Source organism: Ochotona curzoniae, unplaced genomic scaffold (genome assembly GCF_017591425.1).
Source record: "Ochotona curzoniae isolate NIBS_2020 unplaced genomic scaffold, NIBS_Ocur_1.0 scaffold_3835, whole genome shotgun sequence".
Classification (NCBI taxonomy): Eukaryota; Metazoa; Chordata; class Mammalia; order Lagomorpha; family Ochotonidae; genus Ochotona; species Ochotona curzoniae.
Genome location: NW_024467114.1, coordinates 17,015,759 through 17,037,027, shown reverse-complemented (window position 1 = coordinate 17,037,027; position 21,269 = coordinate 17,015,759). Strand labels below are relative to the sequence as shown.

General features: G+C 36.8%; 2 non-coding genes across 2 annotated transcripts; both read right to left on the bottom strand.

Annotated features, from left to right (window-relative positions):
• Positions 1 to 997: 997 nt before the first annotated feature.
• Positions 998 to 1,104, bottom strand: LOC121145954. Its single transcript, XR_005882115.1, has one exon. It is a non-coding gene; the product is annotated as a U6 spliceosomal RNA (small nuclear RNA).
• A 16,335-nt stretch (positions 1,105 to 17,439) lies between these two features.
• LOC121145945 lies at positions 17,440 to 17,555 on the bottom strand. Its single transcript, XR_005882107.1, has one exon. It is a non-coding gene; the product is annotated as a U5 spliceosomal RNA (small nuclear RNA).
• Positions 17,556 to 21,269: the final 3,714 nt, after the last annotated feature.

Here is a 21,269-nt window from a genome sequence, read left to right as displayed (position 1 = left end):
AGGACATTGAAATAACAAACCCTAGTGGCTAGTGGAGATGGACAAGAGGTAAGGAGGTTCTCAGGGTGGAGAGTTAGAAAGAGAGAGTTGATGTCTCTGTATACAATTACATTGCCCAATATTTAGAAAAGACCACAGCTTCATTTTGCCGTGTTGTCTGTCGACACTTGGATTCAGCAGTCTCGTGAAGCAGAGGGGAGAAAGAGCATGGAATCAAGGAGTGAGAGCAGTAGCACAGACGTATAGGCTCACACCAAACTGGCCATACTCAGTGTCTCCTGAGAAACCAGAGGGGAAGGGTAGGAATGATTCTGCAAATAGCTTCTCTTTGAACTTTTTTTTGGAAGATACATTATTTATTTGTTTGAAAGGCAGAGTGTCGCAGAGAGGAGATACACAGAGAGAAAAAAGATCTATCCACTGGTTATTCCCCAAATAAATGCAATGGCCAAGGCTTGACAACAGCCTGGAACTGTGCCTGGCTCTCTCAGCCTTTGGGGTATTTTCTGCTACCTTCCCAGCCTCACTAGCAGGGAGCTGGATCAGAAAAGGAGCAGGTAGGAAAGGAATTATCTCTTAGATGTGGGATAAGCAGGGGCTTAATCCACTGGGCCACAATGCTAGTCCCTGGAACTCTTTGCTTTAATCTATTCCCATGGAATTGGTGAATGGTTTTCCATGGGTAGCAGGGATCCGAGCACTTGAGCAATCTTTCTACTGCTTTCCTGGGCGCATTAGCAAAGAGATGGATTGTAAGTGGAATATCTAGGACTCTAACTGACCCTTACATGGGATATTGGTGTCTCAGATGGAGGACACAGTGTTGGGGGTTCTGTATCCCTTTCTTAACACATTCCAGGTTTCTGTTTAATTGGCAACAGGCATTGTCATCTTGTACTTAAATCAGATACAACAATCTAAATAACAAAATCCTCTAAATCCAGACTTTACTAATTCAATTAAAATGGTCATTGACACAACTCATTCAAGAAACAAATACAATAGATGGAGATTTATGAATTTGCATATCATCCTTGTGCAGGGGCCATGCTAATCTTCTCAGTATAGTTCCAATTTTAGTATATGTGTTGCCAAAGCGAGCACAAGGGGTAGATATTTAAAGTTGGGGATGTATTTATGGGCTCAAGACAGCACCAAAGTTATAGACAAGCCCCTCCTTTTTCATAGGTCAGGAAAAGCAAAGTGCTTCTCAGGTGTGTCCCCCAGTATTTACAATAAGTAAGAGGGGAAAATAAAAGATTTTACTGAAGGTTTGACTGAAGCTGCAATACACAATTTCATGAATTTTGGCTGTATTTTTAAAATTAGCATTGGATATTCAATTCCAAACTGGTGTTTGTTTTATAAGCAATGTTTAAATATTGCTTACTGTGTGAATTATTATCTTTGGCTTCAGGAACATTTAAAATCCCAAGCAGATATATCAAATTCATCTCGTGTCATTGTGTATGTCCTGATTACCTCATAAACTTTGTGTATGCCCTGGATACCACATAAACTACCCCATCAGAGTTTATGCTATTCTGTTTTGTTTGGGAAGCATAGGGCTCAAATAAATGGGTATAGCTAAATTATCTCTAGAGATGAGGTTGCAAATGGAAGATAGGTTTAGCTCGTGAAGTTTTCAGGCAATAGGAGCAGATCCAGATTGTAGTACATTTATCAAAATGATCTTTTCATGCAATATGTATTTTGCAATGCAAGCTAATAATTCAAAATAATCACTGACATGGAGAAAGCAGTTTATTTCATCAGCATTGTGCTAGTGATGAGTTGCTTGTGGTTTATCCTCTAGCTACAAGTTTTTTCCTCGCAAATATCTTTGTTGATTGCACACAAGTGGACAGATCTGATTAAAAGCATCAAATCTTCCCTTCATCTGTGTCTTCAGTGTAGTTGACATGCAGACAAGGGTGGGTAGTGTCACTTTGAAAACACAAGAAATCTGAGTGGTGTGCAGAATCAGTGTCTCTAACACAGAAATATAACACAGAAAACTGTAAATCTGACATTTAGCTTGACAATTTTAGTGCAACATTTTTGTTTAAAAAGTCAATTCTATAAAACTTGCTCAGTGATATCCTCATCAACCTTGGACAATTTGAACTCTTGTCATCAAAGCTGGCCTCATCCCTAGGTCACTGGGAAGGCCCTCTGCCCCCTCTCCCACCTTCAGTGTTGCCTGAAATACTTTAAGTAGGAGAGTAATCAATCAATGTTGCCTCCACAAAAATGAGTAACTCCTAGACTTAAATTCATACAAAGAGCTGAATACTGAAATCAGACACTTCCTGAGGCAGTAGGTATGGGATGATAGAAGGAAGAGTAGCACACAGGGGTGTCCAAGGCCGGAAGGAATGCCAGATGTACTGAGTCTCAAAACAAGAAAAGGAAAAAAAAATGTGACTAGCAATGCCAAATGTCATCCATGCCAATTTTACCCAAGGCTTGTGTTAATGAAACTCCACTATGAACCAATGATCTCACAATAAAACACATGCTTTTATGCTGACAATTTGTAGGGTTATTAAAGGTTAAAGACATTGAAGTTATGATCAAATATAAATTCACGATTATTGTAATAATGTATTTTCATTCCGACTTCCTATACTCCAAACTTGAACTGTCTATAAAAAATAGTTGAAGTGTGTAGGAATATCCTTATGTTTGATCCAAATCAAAGTATAGGCATACAAACAAGAAAGATAGCAAAGTGATGAGAAATCAAATGAAAACAGTCTTGCAGAATGCAAGTGAACTGATGGGACTACATGCCACAGATCTTACGATTCAACTGTGCTTTGGTGTTTTCTCTAATTTCATTAAAAATGACACTGAAGAAGGAATGTGTGATTATCTGCTCATACAAGTGTGAATAAATGGTTAGTTTGATGATTCTTGTGAAAGAGCAAGTAATATGTGATCATCAGGGACTATTATGAAATCCTTATACCAATGAATTAGGAAATCTGGAAGAAAGTGATAAATTTCTGGGTACCTATAATTGAACCAGATTGAACAATCAAGACACACACACACAACCTGAATCGATGAATAATGAGTAATGAAATTGAATCAGTAATTTAAAAAGAAAATCTCTCAAGAAAGAAAAGCCCATGTCCAGATGGTTTCACTGCTGAATTCTAACGAACTTAAAAGGAAGAATAAAATAAATTCTTCTCAGACTATTCCAATAATGTAAGTAGGGGTTGGGAGTAAGGAATATTCTAAGTTCATTCTACAAGATCAGCATTACCTTGATTTCAAAACCAAACAAGGATACAAAATGAAAGAAAATTGTAAACCAATATTCTTAATAAACAGTCATAAAACATGTAACAAGAAACTAGCTAATCAAATCCTATAGCACATCAAAAAGAAAATTCCACAGGATCAAGTGAGATTCATCTCAGAGATGGGAGAATACTTTAGTAAACATATATCTATAAACATAATACATCACATGAAATGAAAGCTAAAAATCACATGATCAATCATCTCAATAGAATATGAATAAACATTTGATAATATACAACATCCATTTATGATCAAAGGAACTTTGAAAAAGCTACATATGGAAGAATTTTCCCAACATAAAAAATTCTGCATATCAAAAACCTACAGCCAACATCATATTGAATGCAGAAAAGCTAGAAGCATCTCCACTGACGTCTGAAACCAAAAGAGAATGTTCATTCTAATTACTGTTATTCAATATAATTCTGGCAGTTTTACCCAGAGAAATTAAACAAGGTATGAAATAAAACCATGCAAATAGAAAAAAAAGAAGTTAAATTATCTCTGATTGGTGGTAACATTCTAAATCAAGATAAAAATAAAAATTCTACAAATCACCATAAGAACTGATTCAGTCGAGTTGTAAGGCATAAAAGCACAGAAAAGCCAGCAGAATTTTATATACTAATAGTGACTTGGGGAAAGAAACTACAAGAGAATCACCATTCACAATAGCTACAAAAAATTAAATATTTTGGAATGAAGTTAAGAATGTGAAAGACTTCAACTGTAAAAATTACCAAATTCTGGTAAAATACACTGAAGAAGATGTTAAAAGCTAGGAAGATTCTTGTGTTCATGGGAGAATTAACATTGAGGATGGTGTGATGGCACAGCAGACTAATCCTTCACCTGTGGTATTGGCATCCTATAAGGGTGCCAGTTTGTGTACTGGCTGCTCGACTTCTGACCCATCTCCCTGTAAATAGCCTGGGAAGGTAGCAGAGATGTCACAAGACCTTTGGCCCCTGCTGCCAGAGGCTGCCAGCTTCAGAGCAGTCCAGCTCTGGCTGTCGGGATCATTTGGGGAGTAAAACAGCAAATGGAAGATCTCTGTGTCTCTCCTCCTCTCTCTATTTCAAGCAAAATAAATAAATTTAATTAAAAAGAAGAGTGTCAACATATCCATACTACACAAGTGATTCTTACTTTCATTGTAATCCCAATCAAGATATTGATTGCATTATTCTCAGAACTACAAAATAATATATCCTAAATTTCAAAAAGAAACATAAACAACTAAATGGAGCAATCTTGAGGAAAAAGAATGAAACTAGAGTCATCTCAATACTAGCTTTTAAGGCATACTACAATCCTACCATAACCAAAACCAGCCTGATATTACCATAAAAACTGAAACTTGACCCAATGGAGCATAAAATCGATCAAAGAAACTCATATGCATATACAGCCGAATACTCTTTGACAAAGGCTCAAAAAACATACACTGGATAAAGGACACTCTCTTTGATAAATGACAAAGCTGTGTGTAGAAGACTGAATTACATGTTCTCTCTGATAGAAGGCAACCTTCATACAAAATACAAAATCAATATAGATAGATAGATAGATAAGCATACATGTACATATCTTCATCTAGAAAGAACTGTATAATAGAGACCATTACATCAAGAAGTGAAATTACAGTATGCAGTTCTACTTCTGAATAAAAAAATATATTCCCAATAGAACTGTTAAATATATTTTGACAATAGGATGCTGGACTTTCTGCCATTGTCTTTATCTACAATGTCAGGATACACTTAAATAACAGAATGAGGGACTTGGGACTGTTTTGAAAGGACTGTACTATTGTAAAAGTATAGGAGAAATCAGCGTGGAGGAGAGCAACTGAGAAAGGGAAAGACGAAATCTCTGAGCCTATGGAATGGTATCATTAAATAAATAAATGAATAGAATTCCTATAGCTGCCAATATAAAAACAAACAAAAAAAAAAACAATAGGATTGCAACAATATAACTGCTATGTCTGTGGAGTTGCATGTTTTCCCACAGCATGTGGATACCATGACCAATGGCAGAGTCATGTCAACAAATATAACTTTGGATGTCCTCATCATATCACCTAAAAAAAAGGATGAGCCCAAACACTCCTCCCACCTCTCACCCTGTACAAAACCTAACTTAAAATGGACAAAAAACAAAAATATACAGCATGCATCTACTAGAAGAAAGCATGGAGGAAATGCTCATGACATTAGCACGATAAGGTTTTTTGTTGTTGTTGTTTTTGTTTTTGACATAGTGAATAAGACACCAGTAAAGGTGACTTACCAAAGTCCTGGGTTTGAATCCAAGCTCCACTCGTGGTTCCAGATTCCTGAAAGCATATGCCTTGAAAAGCAGGAATGATTCAAGTAGTTGAATCCCTGTCACCCATGTGAGGGAGAGGGGAGGTTGAATAACAGGTACCAAAATGTGGTCCAATAGAGGTTTTTTTGAGCACAGTGGGGTGACTGTGGGTGACAACACTGTATTACATACTGTACAAGAAATGCAAGGCATTTGTGTTTGGGCCCCAAACACAATTTTCTCAACACCTATTCTTGTGATTGAGACATACCTTTTATATCTTCTGCTTTGTTTTTAATTTTGTTTACACAGTTGAGAGTGATGCATGCCCACATGGGTCTTTTTGGGGTGGGGAGGGTCTAGATATGGAGACATAACTTCTGAAATCTGATATTAACTGGCATGCAATGCATACTGTCACCACTCTTTCCGCATACTTCCTTCTAAACACATTCTGTGAAAGACAGTCTTCAGTTCGGATTTCCTTGCTTACAGCTTTCTCTGTATTTATGTTATGGTTTATGTTTGTTTTTTCCAAATTTGTCCTATCATGCAAAGACAGTCTTAGAGAATGCATGTAGTGCTACACAGAGCCTCGTGACTATGTGTTAGTCGAAAATGCCACAAGAGGAGTAGGACGGCCATCTTTTGAGACACCGAAAATGTGAGGAAAACAGATAAATAGATGTGTCTTTCCAAGCCACTCCCACCCTCTCTTATACAAGAATGTGACTATACTTTCAAAATATTCAGATTTAAATGTACCTCATCCCTGCATGTTCTACTGTAAAGGGGTGTTTCCAGTTGAGAACCATTTCCAGGTATAAGTCAGGTATGTAGAATGAGCTGTGGAACAGAGGTGTGTTTTTCGCTTAACTGAGTTCTGCCGCCTAAAACCAATCTTCCCAAAAACATTTTGGTAGAAATGTTGTCAATTGTGTTAAAATTATTCTAAACATAATCCATTTTTAAGGACTCGGAACAGATATTTGTTACCTATTCCAAGGACTATTCTTTGAAATTATTGAAAGGCAAATGGCAAATAGTCCTTAGACCCAATAGCTCCATCTTTCCAACGTGTGTGTGTGTGTGTGTGTGTGAGAGAGAGAGACAGAGAGACAGAGAGAAAGACAGAGAGAGAGAGTGTGCATCTGCATATTTTCTGACATCATCAAACCCAATCAAGGGATGATAGGAAAACACTTTTCTTGTTGCCCTATCCTCCTGAAATAATGCATATTTTTATCTGTAGGCTCTCCAATGTGTGCAATTGAATTTGAAGCAAAAGGGGAGAAGTGCTGAGTGGAAGCCCATGAAAAGTATTTGAACCCTGTGGTCATTTATGACTGTCTTTTGGGTTAATTTCAGACTTGTGATCATATTCCAGAGATCTGGGTGAGTGTGATATCATTTAGATAAAGTAATTTTGTTTTACAAAAATAACATTGCACTTATATTTTAAGTGTAAAAGATACCCTGTTCTATTTTATAATAATGCTGAAAATGATCTCTAAATACTGAAATCTCATAAGTACGCAAGACTAGTTTTTCTGCAGAGGCCAATGCTGACTAGATATACTATAGTTTTTTTCAGTTTTCAGATGCCTGAAGCAAATAGAAGAAAACGGCTACATCGGAATTTGCTCATGTTCTTTGTTCCCCCGATGTGGCTATTTCATCATGGTCATTGGGAAGGATCAACAATGTCTTTTTTAAAAATTAAATGTAATTTTTAGTTTTAGTCAAAGGAGATGAATAAATCTGAGGTCAACGAGACAGAGCAGTGCCCATTTTGGGCTGCAAGACAAGGCAGGAGAGTGAATGTGATATACCATTTCCAGTGGGGTAAGACTGAGAACAGTCCGCTTTTCTAGTCTGATGTTGATTATAAACATGGATTGCAACCTGCCAGCGTTGACATGCATTTGAGTACGTGCACACACAAGTCCAAAGACAGACTGTGTAACACAACTAGCACATCTGCATGTGTATTTGTGTAGTTGGTTCAAAATCCATTCCCGGGAAAAAATGTTTAAGTTGTCAGAGGATACTTTAGTTAGAGATTTTTGTATAAAACATTCAAGCCATCATGGTTTCTCATCTCTAAAGCATCCACGCATGCAAAAGGAAGCAGAATTAAAATGAAAACATAATTTAGGAGGACAAAGTATTATGGTTTACATTGCTAACATGCTAACCATTTTTATCCTTGCAAAGCAACCCTGGTTCTTAGAGAAACACTCAACTACCTCAATATGATTAATCAGGATTGCTACGCCGTTGGTTTCCTAAGATTTCCTTTATTTAAAAAAGTAAATACATGTACAGCACTCTCACCATGTTGCTGAGATTGTTCTAACCTGTTGTGTAGTATTACCTCATTGAAACTTCATAGCAGTCTTAGAAAACACACAATATTGGTATCCCCTTGGAGCAGATCAGTCAGTTAAATGACACAGGGGTGTCTAGCTCGATGTTTTAACATCTGAGGCATATAGAGAGAGACAGGCAGAAAGAGGGGGCTCTTGCATGCTCTCACTCCCCCAATGCGTAAGACAGTAAGGAGACGGGGAGTGCAGTATTTTCCATACTGCTGATATAGACTTCATTACCCGCACCCTAACCACTGCCTTCCACTCAATGAATTACTGCCAAGTAGGAGCAAGGAGTGGAATGTCAAACCTAGGCACTCCAACTTGGATGTAAACGTCATAAGCAGTATCTTAACAGGCGAGGCTAAATGTCCACTGCTCAAAATCAATTTTGAAGTTAATAACGGTGCTATGGAACCTCTACTTAGTCTCAAATGACTACAATTATTAATTTGCATTTTAAAGATACCTGGAGACTGTTTTGTTAAGGAGGATTGTGACACATGGGGAAACATTAGTATCCTTTTCTTTCAATTCCATAATGATTCATCTAAATCCATCAGAAAGTTGCAATACTGTGGAAGCTAAAGGTAGGAGTGATGGCCTCAATCTCTCTGTTTCTAAAAGATCCTTTGATCCCTATGCAAATTCATAACAAATCCTCCTAGGAACCAGCTCTGAATGAAAAGGGTATTGAGAGCACATCACCTCTTTAACTATAAAACCCATGGAATCACACCTTTTTCCAAAGGTGTGCATAGCAACTTACCTGCTTTTCATTAATTTAGAAGGACAATTCAAGTGATGTGTTCAATTTGAGCCAAGCATTAACTCACAAACATCTAGTTTGGTCCATAAATAATAGGTCAGGCTTAACATAAGAAGACGTACATGGTGGAACAATGCTAATCCATAAAGCAGATCAAATCAGAGGTCTTGGGTCCATTTCTGTATCTGGAAGGATAGATTTCCTTTTGACTAGTTAGGCTACCTGAGTTTGGTGGCAGTAGAACTATCTGTGTGTTCTTGGAAAAAGCAAGAAAGAAATGCACACTTACAGACTCATGGAGCTTTGCGTGTCAGCTTGGCAAGCCAAATATGAAGATGTAAACTAGAGTAATATAAACCTGATATCAAACCTTAACCTCCTGACAAAATACAAATTCAAATGTCCAAACACTGGCTGCTGGCAGCCTCATTGAAACCCATTGTTTATTTCCACCGGTTTCTGTTGAGCTCAGTCACAGACACAATATTCAATGGGAAAAGTAGAGATGAATAGCATGTAGTCCATATCCCTGTGAAAACACACTCAAAGAGAGGTGCCTGTTTTTCCAAATGATGTAAAAGCAGAAAAATGCTCAAGATAAGTAGATAAGTGATTACATGATATAGGATCTCTGGGGGAAGGAGCAATAACTCCTGTCCGGTCACTACGTTGGTTCTCCCTTTATGCTCTCTTTAGCTTTCCTTTTATGTGACATTCAAGACATGCAAAGTTTGACTGCCGAAGCTTCATGTATCAGACCTTTGTGATGAATGACATTTTTGCAGGAGATTCAGATGTAAAAGCTCACATTAGCCAAGAGAAAAACAGATTGCAACATCCTACTAGCTGCTTTAGTCACGTTATCCTATAGGCAATTATCCCATGAACTGTTGAGTTCTTATGAACTGTTGTCCTATGTAATTATCCTATGAACTGTTATTATCACAATCTGGTTAGAAAACAAGAGAACAGAGGTTATCATCGCTAACCTTTAAGTCCTACCTATGTTTCCTAAACCTTTAGAGACCTGATTTCAAAGCTCTCATTGCTCCCATTATTTCTGACTCAATACCCCAAGGTGAGGCTATGATAGATTTCCTAGTGCAAACGATAGAAAGTGAATCATAGGAACTGCCCTTTTTATGTATAATATGCAAATATCAGGAATTCAAGACATTAAACAGATGATAATTTTAACTACAATGAGAGACTACTGCACATCTAGAATGGCAACCACAACAAAATCTTGGTACCACTAAGTGCTGGTGAAGATTTAAAGTAACAGGAAAGGCTCGTACCTTACTGGCATGGATGCAGCTGTATCTCAGAATTTGGAAAAGTTTAACATTTCATCATGATGCTGATGTGTGAGTACAGGACCCACCAATTCTCCTGGGCTTTTACATAAGGCAAATGAACATATTTATCCATGAAGCATGTCGTAAGTGAATGTTTGCAGGAGCTTTCTTAGCGTTAACTACAAAATTAGAAATAACCCAACCACTGATGAGTCCATAAGCAATTGTGGCACATTCATGTAACAGGGTAACACTTAATAAGAGAACAAACTAATGACACGTGTATGTAAGAATTTCTGTAGCATTACATGAAATGAAAGGTGTCAGACACAAAGGTTGTGTGACTCGTGTATATGAATTTCTATAAAAGAAAATAGGGACAGAAGTCAGATCAGGGGCTGTCAAGAAGTAGGGTAAGAGAAGAGAACTGACTGCTAAGAAGCACAAGGAAACTTGGAGTTACACAAATACTCCCAATCTTAATTTTAGTGGTAGCAACAGCAGTGTTCATGTTTGTTCATACTTGTACTCTACACTCAAGTGGATAAATTTTAATTTATGTAAGGTAGAGAACATTTTTAAAAGCAAAAATGTATCTAGACCTAGAATGGGTGAATTTCCCCATATGTCAGTTTACTCCAGTAATCCTCCCAGCACACTCAGTTCTTTCAAGAGCCTAATCTTTAGGTCACATATCTGAGTCATTCCTCCTTTGCTCTTTTTATAAATCCTACCCACATAGTGCCATCTTTTCTGGAAGATATTGCCATGGGAGTAAGGATACCAAACACAATAGGTTATTAATTTGTTCCATCCATCATTGCCATGTTACATACATACACAAAGCATCTGGGTGTGAAAGGATTTGAGCCTATGACCAAGATTAATGAAAACCCAGATGGGAGACTCCTGAAGAACCAAGAGCCTTATTTGAAATCCAGTGGAAAACAATTGTGTGAGAGTCATGTGAAATACTATAAAAGCTCAAACTTCTAACCAAGTCCTTCTGCCCTCTGGCACAGCTTGACAGCCTTGTGGGGTCTGAGAGCAGAGGCCTGAGAACAGAGATCTATGCCACAAATTAAGCTGCTGAACACCCAGTGGACTCCTCTGTGATCCCTTTGGCCATATGTAGCTGCAATACCAGCCATCATTGTTAAGAGTGCTCTGTGATGGGGTGCAAGACAGGGAGTATTTAATTGAAGAAGAAACTTTGTATAAAAAAAATAAAAACAAAAATTTAAGACCTATTTTGCAATTCCCAAACTTGCCTCATGTTCCAAGGATGTCTAAACATGCTTGAGGCCATCATTTAAATTATTTTTCTCAGCCAGTGGGGTGTACTTTTTAAATTACTGAAGATGTCAAAAGATAGTCATGTTTTTAATCTGTGAAAAATACAGGATTTTTGTCTTAGGATTTCTTCTGGCTCTACCTGTTACTCATTTTCTAAGCCAGCTAAGACCTTTGAGGTTGAAAGGCATAAGTGACATGAATAATGACACTGAACAAACTCAAAATGGAGAGTACCACATGCAGTGTTCCAGGTTTGATGGATAGTTCATGCGTTTCCAATTCACTCTAACATTTTCCTATGGGCTCATAAATTGCTCAACAACTCCAAGTCAACAAGAGGAAACATTTATTTGGAGTCCACTGGAACTAGAAAGGTTGATATACAGCAAATGAACAGGTAGAATCAGGTATATTAGGAAGCTCCATGCATTTGGAAGTTTATATGTATGTGGACAAAGCTTTCTGTAATCATAAGAGGAAGAACTCAAAAATACAGCTTTTGCTGAAATATTTATCTAGTTTCTCATCACCTGACTAAAGTCAAATCCTAACCACGACAAATACTTGGTCTATTAGAAAACGATGTTCAATAAACCTTAGCAGAATGATTCAGATATGTGAAGACAGATTTACACACCTTTTGGCTGCATAGTAGCCAATAAAACACATAAAAAGTGGCATAAGCATGAGATATTCCCTAACTGTGAACCCTGAATGTGCTCTAACATCTACATTCACATGGATGGTTGTCCCTGGACACAGTCTGTTGTCCCTGGAACACTAGAATTTTCTTTAGGATATTAGGGCAGAATTTCAGAGGAAATTGGGAAAGGTACTTTTCTTCCTGCAATTGGGTTGCTAAAACTGCCTTCAGTGTTTCTTTTTGCCAGTAAACGTCCTTACATCTGAAGCATTAGTTTTTCTTTCTGGTGTTTTTCCATGGCTTACTCCAAGTTTTGATATCTACATTTCGCCTGGTAACCCATGGGTTACGACCCTATAAATATCAATTGCTCTTTAAGACACATCAGTGTTGGGTTTATAAATGTAGACAGTGGGGCCACGCCTGGTTTTCAACATATTTGGGGAGGTTCTTTGTCATCACTACTCCATTGACACGTTCACGCAACTGTCACATCCTATTCACTCCAGCTGGGCACTTAGTGTTTTCTAGGAATTTCCTTGTCTTAAAACAACCAAAACCTTAAAGTAGTATTAATGTATTGTCTGAGACAGTCTGTTTTAATTTAGAAAAGGATTCGCAAATTTTGGGTGGTAAATTTTCTACACAATGCAGGCTTCTTTATAGCATTTCTGATACATAGCATCCTTCCTTTTCCATGAATACTGACTGCTGTTTGGAAAGGAGTACTGAATGGGTTCATGGGTCAATAAGGAGAGTCAAAATTGTGACAAGGAAGGAAAAAGAGTATAGGTCAAATATTCAGAGTAAGGCAAGAACAGAAATCACAGTAAGTTATGAGTAAAGGTAAAAGTTTTAAAAAGGAAATTAGAATAGATAACTTGAATTAGAATGTATTTTATTTTATTGGTTTTTTTTTAGTATGGCACATGCTTATTTTTGGAAGCCTGTGTAACAGCCTTAACAAATTATGTAAGATTGATGACTAAAGTTGAGAATCAATATCTGTGTTGCTAATACATAAGTTTATCATTTTTCTTCTTGAGATCTTTCCGCATAGCTACCTTCTGCTGAATCATAGAACACGTCTAGTCTTTCCATTTCAAATATTACCATCAATTGCTAACTCTCCTTTTAGTATAATTTCATCATTGTACCAAGGGCTGATACAGTGGCATAGCAGGTTGAGTTGCCACCTGCCATATTGGCATCTCCTTTGGGCTTCTGTATGAGTTCCAGTGCTGCTCCATTTCTGGCCCAGCTACCTGATAATACGCTTCAGAAATCATCAGATTATAACCTGAGTGGTTGGACCCTTGCATGAGACAGAAAAAGAACAGACTTGCTTTAGTAAAGACAAAAATGCATTTGAGCATTCAGGGACTGGTGTCAGAAGAACTCTCTCACCTGTCTTCAAGTCCTCCTCATACGCCAGCAAAAATGTTCTGCGAATTGCTATGAGCCTTTCTAATGGTAGCGTCTTTCTATGAAATGCTGAAGAGTTGGTATATTTTTGGTGTATTTAGAGAATCTTTCATGATCCAAAAGGCAGAAGAACCCATTGGATGATACTTTTTCTATCCTTGAAGCCAGTCATTGAGCTTGCATAATATTCAATGGAGGTACAATTTTAGCCCTATATTTAGATGAAGAAATAAACACTCAAAAGAGATTAGTAACTCTGATAGGCAGGAACAGAGGAAGTGTGAATAGAAACTGTGGCTTCACAGTTCATGGTGTGCCATGCAGTCCTTTCGTGACTGGTGGCAAGTAAATGAGAAGTTTGGGGGAAAATATTCATGTGATTCCAGGAAAACAGAAAATAAATTTAGAATGAGCATTTTGGACTTTCAGGAAAAAAGTTTTCATAAATATCAAAATAAAATATAAATTTAGCTAAAGAGGAAAACCAGTGAGAACCATGAAACATTAAGAATGGTGCCCAGGAAAGTGCAGAATAAGCTCATACGACTACTAATAATAAGCAAATGAAAAAATAGATAAATATGTTTGGAATAGGAAAAGTAAGGCTTCTCCCTGTTTATTCGAGAAATTATATTAACAGCATAGAATTTAAATTTAAATTTTTGTTTATCTTTTCCACTGGGGTAAATAAGCTTTCAAATTAAACTTATGCTGCAAGCACTATTAAGAGGCTATTTCTTTCCAGAAGAGAGAGTAGAATCAAACAGAACTCAGAAAATTGTGGATAAGCTTTCAAATTAGGTGTGAACAGAATATATGTATGTGTGTGTGTGTGTGTGCGTCTATGCAGTCATTCTTAGCATGCATGGAGAGAGCACAGATAATGACAGAGATGACCTAGGACTAAAAAGAGAAAAGTGTGATTAATGGATGCTAGCTCTATTTAGCAGAGGGAAGTGAGGACAGAAAGTTGTAATTGGGTCTTTTCTTTTCTTGTGATTCCTACTAGCCTGGGTGCATTGCCTAGCACTTAATGGCATTTGACTAACATCTTTTGTGTCCTAAAGAATAACTTCCCAATTCAAACACATGTAACAAGCATAGTTTCATACATTTGGCAGCATTTATAGAAAGCTGTTGGTTTATCAGAGGGATAGAACTGTAAAACTGAAATATCAATGTAACCCTAAGTGTTGCTTGATTATCGCAATCAATAAGATATTTTTAAGTCAACCAATATTTCCTATGGTTTCCATTTGCCAGATGTTGTGTAAGGCACCAGGGAGATAGAGATAAATGAAGCACCCATTTCTCTCAAGTTTCTCACTGTCTTGAGCTAAGGGCTACCAGGCTTTCACTTAACTGAGACCTTTGTCTTTAGAAAAATATGTGCCTATGAACAGTCATGGTATCCTAGGCAACAGTTAGCCTACTCATTGGCAAAAGTGTGGCTATAAGAAATGAGAGGCAAGCAAAGATTTTATCTATGACTCAGTTTATGTAGCTGGACCCTGGTTCTTGGAGCTGCACGTACAAAATAAGACAAAACAGAGAAAAGTGAAAGAACATAATGGCTAAGTGATTATTCTGCATCATACACTGTCCCTAAAGTTGGTATGTACTGTCATTGTGAAGGCTCACAACAGCCTTGTAAGCACACTCTAATTCTACAAATGAAGCTGACACATACACAAATGAAATACTTTGCCCACTGTCACAAGTATAGTAAGTACTTAAGTTTGATTTCTGTTTCTTTTTAAGATTTATTCATTTTTATTAGAAAGGCAGATATACAGAGAGAAGGAGAGACAGAGAGGAAGATCTTCCATCTGGAGATTCACTCCCTAAGTGACTGCCACCGGGATTAGAACTGGTGACCATATGGGATCCCGGTGCGTGCAAGACAAGGACTTTAACCACTACGCCATCACGCCGGGCCCTACTTTCTAACTGTTCAGTTTGACTATAGATCCTATAATTTTATTGTTTACACTAAACCAAAATGGAGCGATAGCTGTTTTCAATAAGAAAAATACCAACAAAATGGTGAGCTGGTCTCCCTTTAAATTCTGCTTATCTTTTCTTTGATCCTTGATCCTCTCTTCTACAAACAGATACTCTGAGAAGAGCACCAGAACCCAGCTTTATAGTTACCTTCAAACTGAATTATGAATATTAAGGATCTAATGTTGACTGTTTCCCTCGGATATTGAATTACATCATGATAAAAGAATCGGCACTTATATTAAGGTTCTCAGAGCAGGACGGATGCAGACCCTCACAGCCTGAATGAGAGCAAGAGCAAAGGCAGTGGCTAGGAGAGTTCCCAGAACAGACTTTGAGGCTAACAAAACTGCACCATCCTGCTGTCAGTGGATTCATTACAAAACATATTTTGTGAAAGTAAATTAGGCAAATATTTAGTTCCTCTCTATTTTCTTACCTTTTGTGGGTTCCCAACTGCAAACTGAAGTTAGCATAAAGGTCCAAGTTTTTTGTTGTTGTTGTTATATGGACTGAAAATCCAATATTTCTTGGACTTTCAAATGCCTTATTTTAAAGCCCGCACTATACTGTATCCAAGGGACCTCATTCCTAAAATGACTGCATCATACATTTCCATTTATAAGACATAACTTTTTCTTTTAAGTTTCTTGTGCAACTTTAACCAAAAAAAAAAGCAGTGGTATCTTAATATTCCTTTTTTTTTCTAGAAAAATTTCATTGCTTCACAAAATAGTTCTAGTGTACACTTAATTTTACCATTGGAATACAGTATAAACTATACACATAAACCTAAGTTACAATGATTTTCCAAATTTTATTCAACCTACGTCTTCCTAGGAGGGTAAGACCCTCTTGTGACTCATTATTTTCTCCTGCCTTTTAATTTTCTTGCTTCCTGGAACCTCCTCTGTTCTGGTGGTCGGGTAGAGAAGCAATCACCCAGAAAATGAGCTCCAAAGACTCTCCCATGAGTTCTTGGTTCAGTGTTTTGTTTTGCTTTCCCATGTACTTTGCCTTGAAGGAAAGGCCAGATGAACAAGACAAGCAAAGAGATAGATGAAACTAATTTTGCTGTATTATTTGTCTAAAATGTTATAAGTCAGAAGAATAGTAAATAAAGAGGGTTTTTTTTGCCTTTTTCAATTATTTCTGGAATTATTTCTGAAATACACATTGGTGTATTATTCTGAATGCATATAGTTAGTTTGGGAGAAAAAAATAAGAATGCCTTTTTATTGAATAAAAAATAAGTACCAAATAGCAATATTTACCCTTCATAAAACTAAATCTTGGTTAGAAACTTAATGAAGAAATGTCCCTTGTAATATTCGTATGGATAAAGCTATGTGAATTGTTTGTTTCTGTATGTTAAAAACTGGATAGATATTAGAAATTGTATATACTGCAACTCTTAGATAACTAAATAATTCCTTCTCACACTGAAGGGGCAGTTATATGTGCCTTTTCTTCTTATCCTTAAAAGAAAATTTGACCATGTATTAACTATTAGCATTACACTAAAAATAATTCAAAGAAATAAAGATAGACTTCACTGAGTAAAGCAAGTGAGGAAGGCTGAAAAGAAAGTAGAAAGATTAGGTGTTCTCTAAAAATAGAGGTAAGTAAGTGAGATCAGTATGTGAATGAGCTTGACTGTAGTAGTCATTTAACTGTGATTTTATATCAAAACATCACACTGTACAATTAAATATATACAGCTTTAGTAATAATTAAAATACAAAAGAACTACAGGGAAGTAATCTAGTAAAAGACTCATTCCCCACAATCAAGTAAAATATACCCAGTAATTTAGCAGTTTAAGTCAAAGAGACTCAATCAGCATGATGCAGTCATCATAAAGTCATTATCAAGGCCTTCAAAAACTACACAGATTCTCCAAAATTGTAGATTTCAGGTAATTTTGACATTTATTTTTAACAAAAGAAAATTTTTCAAAATTAGTTATGGAGAAACATTTTATCCAGGATTGTTTTTTATAGCCTTGTCGAAATAAGGCCTTAAAAAATGGAGTAAAGACTCACAATTGTTCCTCCCCATGGAAATCTTTAGTAAAAGGCATAAGATTTATATGATCTGGAGAGAAAGCAGAGTATTAGCCAAGACTTTGGCCATACAGGCAAGCACATCTATCAGAAGCAGTTTGGTCTGTGGCACGATACTGAAAGGACCTAGTCCTCTAATTCTCTCTTCAACCCAACTCTATAGATGATCCCACATGTTGCTGCTGCAGGAGGGAGAGTGTCACTGCCACATCTGGAGAGACACCTGGCATGCAGCTGAGTGAGACGGATGCAGCAGTCCGGGGGGCAGAATTAACCTAGCATGTGTGTCAGTGTGTTGGCAACCTCCTGCCACATGCACCACGGAGTGAGCCTTTGCCCTCTCTCAAACCACTTTGCGGCAGAGAACAGGCCGAGGCTGCCAGGATCAGGCCGGAGAGAGTTCCCTGCGCTGAGATTCCAGCTAGGATGTACAGATGGCCTGGCAGGCTCTTCAGTGTTCTTACCTCATCCCCCCACATCAACTTGAAGGTTTCATGAACACGAAAGCACACAGCTTTACGGAGAGCGTTTTGTGGGTCAGTGCTGCTGTTGAGGATTTGGTTGATAAGTAACGATGGAACCAAAATGACGGGACGGACCGGTTTTAATATTAGCACATTGAGTTTCTCAAAGAGGAAACAAAAGCTATTGAGAAAAAGAACTAAAGAATTATCAGTTGGTATAATTGAATATTGTAGCTATGTTAAAACTGCAAAAGGAAATGAAACAAAACTAAGTTACACTGAGTAGAAGAGTACAAATAGAAAAAGTATGATTACTTTGCTATAAAATCAGATGAATACATTACAATCCAACAAGAAAAAGGAAGGGGGTGTCTTTAAGTAAAATTTAGTAGGTGTGCAGTGTAGAGAGTGAAAAGTCAACATGCATACTAGCCTCTAAAGAGAAAGAGAAAACAAATGAAATAAAGGAAAAAATCATCAAGGTAACTGGAGAGATTTTCTCATAATTAAAAAAAAATGAAAGGATTTAGGCTGAAAGCACCTAGAGCATGAAATCATATTGCTGAGGGGAGATAAGCTTAAAAATTAAAAGTGCATATATTTAAAATATTAAAATATAGTAAAACTACTATTTGCATTGTTGAGCCCATTAAAAAATAGCAGAATTATTAGAACTCAATCACAAAGAAAATTTTACAACTTCTGAAACAGAGCTTCATGAAGGATAATGGAAAGAATTAAGCCTAATAATAGAAAAGGAAGAAAATGAACAAGGTTTTAATTCAATATGAGGAATTGTTTCAGAATAAATCCAAATTTATATAAAAATGCAAAAATTTTGGTAGAAAGTACTAACAAGAATAATAAGGAAGATTAATGAAACTAACATCCTTTTGGAACATAAATAAGATGGATAAGTCTGAGGTCAAAAGTAGGAAATACAAATAGAAGAAGAAAAAAATGAATAGCCATATAATAATGTAAACATAATTTTATGAATAATTATGCTAATACATTTCAAAATCTGTCAATAAAAGATGTATTCTCTCCACCACAAATTTACCAATATAACACATGAAGAGTCATTAAATAAATTGAAATAGTATTTAATCTCCTTTTCTTGAAACAGTGGCTTAGATGACATTACATTGTACTTTCAGAATTTCAAGGATATGACAATTCTTGTCTTAAGTAAGTTAATTTAGTCTAAATAAACAGGGAAAATTCCTGAATTTTATGTAGCTTATAAAACTGATTCAAATAGTTCATAAAATTAATATACAGACAAAATGTAGAAGCTATTTCACTTAGTAAAATATAAGAAATATAGAATGCTATAATATATTAAATATCTAATTTATACTTATAAGGTATATATGGATTTTCTTCAGAAAACAAATGAATTTAATTTATCATATGAATAAACCATGAAAAAATATGTGATTATCTTAACAATTGTTTCATGGAAGATTTTTGGGAAAAGAGACTATTATTAACCTTACAGGTTTGTTAGCTAAGTCTGCATATGTGTTTGTGATTTGATTGTGTGTGATAGGAGATATCTCCTGGAGAAATATAGATACCAGTTAAGAGAATCAAAATGGAAGAAATTAGAGCACTCTCAAGGGAGGATTTGTGAAATTTTGAACTTAATATTCTATCACTTTGAGAGTCAAGTGGTTCAGAACAGGGTAAAAGCAATTCTTCTGACTTTCCTATTGTTTGGACTATTTTGGTGTTTCTACTTTATGAAGACCAGAAGACACACTTCCAGAAGGATCCTTTAGGAAGTTACACAATGCGAAAGTGACGTGGATATGAGAGATAACCAGGAAACATGGTGTCTAACATGTCAGTGAGAGCAGTGCTGAACTGTCGAAGCAAGGAGCCCAGGCTGAACAAGAGGCAGGAATGGCAAGGCTGCTGACAAAATAAGAAAAGGAGATGATTGGCTACAGAATTGTGGGATTTGTATTCAGAGAAAACCAGCATGTTAGCAATCTTGGAGGCATGGGATCAAGATCCAGGATATGACTGTTACTCACAAGAGGCTGCTAGTTACTGGAGATGAAGGTCAGAACAGTGGAGGAGGGTAAACAGCTATGAGTCAGAACACCAACCGTAATGCTGAAGTCACTAGTGATGATAAAAAAGAAGGGGCAGCAAAGGAAAATGAATCAGGCGTAGAAACAGTTGAGGAAGGTAACTGTGAGTTGTGAAGGATGAGAAATGGTGATGAAGAGGCTGCCAGAAACAGACTGAGCGTCCAGAGCAGAAAAGCATGAGCATGGCAAGTTAACCAATGGTGAGAAAGCATCCCTGGAAAGCAAGACCCACACACGCAATGCATTAAGAAGAAGGAAGTGAAATATCCATTTGCAAGTTGCAGGAGTGACTGGGTAAAGACCAGGCTTGACTGCACAGGTTATTATTTCAAAGGAAGCAATGGGAGGATATTTATACAAAGTAAACAGAATTTGTCATCAAAGAATGAAGTTGAGTCAAGAAGAGAAGAACAGTGATAAAAAGTATGATTATGTGAGATTGAAGGTGCTGTAGGAATTTTGTTGTTGGGTTACAGGTGAAGGGATTTAAGCAGGAGCTATAAATGCGGCCATGAGAGTGAGAATTAAGATATTAAGTTTTCCAGGAGGAAGACTGGTGGAAGCGATGGTGTGAAACTCCAAATGCAGGCAAGTTATGTATTATGCCAAAGAACAGTTCTGAAAAATAAAATCAACTCTTTAAAAATCATGGAACTTTGAGTTGTCAATCCTTTCATAGCTGATGTGGTGTAATTATTTATACATTATACATTTCAGCTCTACTAATTAAAGGAAATATTTAAATGGATTGATCTCAAGGTTCCCACACATCCGAACAGTGACTTGTTAGACTTTTCTAGAGGTACTTTTTTACAGCAAAGCTTGAAAGGATGAAGACGTTTGGCAATTGCCAGTTTAAAGTGAAAACAGTTACAAAGAGTCATCCATCTGTTCTGTTATTCATTTAGCAAAGATGTGACCTAGTGTGTTTGTGAAGCGTCCAAGAAGGGAAAAAGCAGGTGAGCTTGATGAATGGCTAGAAGGCAAAGACTTCATTTAGCTCAGATCATGATACATAGAAAGGAAGAACCAAACCATAGCACTGACACATAACTCCCAGCTATGTTATTGTGCAAAAGCTATGTCAGACTTTCAACTTGATCTGACCTTTCATATCGGCCTCTACCTCCATCTTTTCTTTGCATTAGGTCTCTCTCTCTCTCTCTGACTCTGTATTTCTTTATTATTTCCCCTAC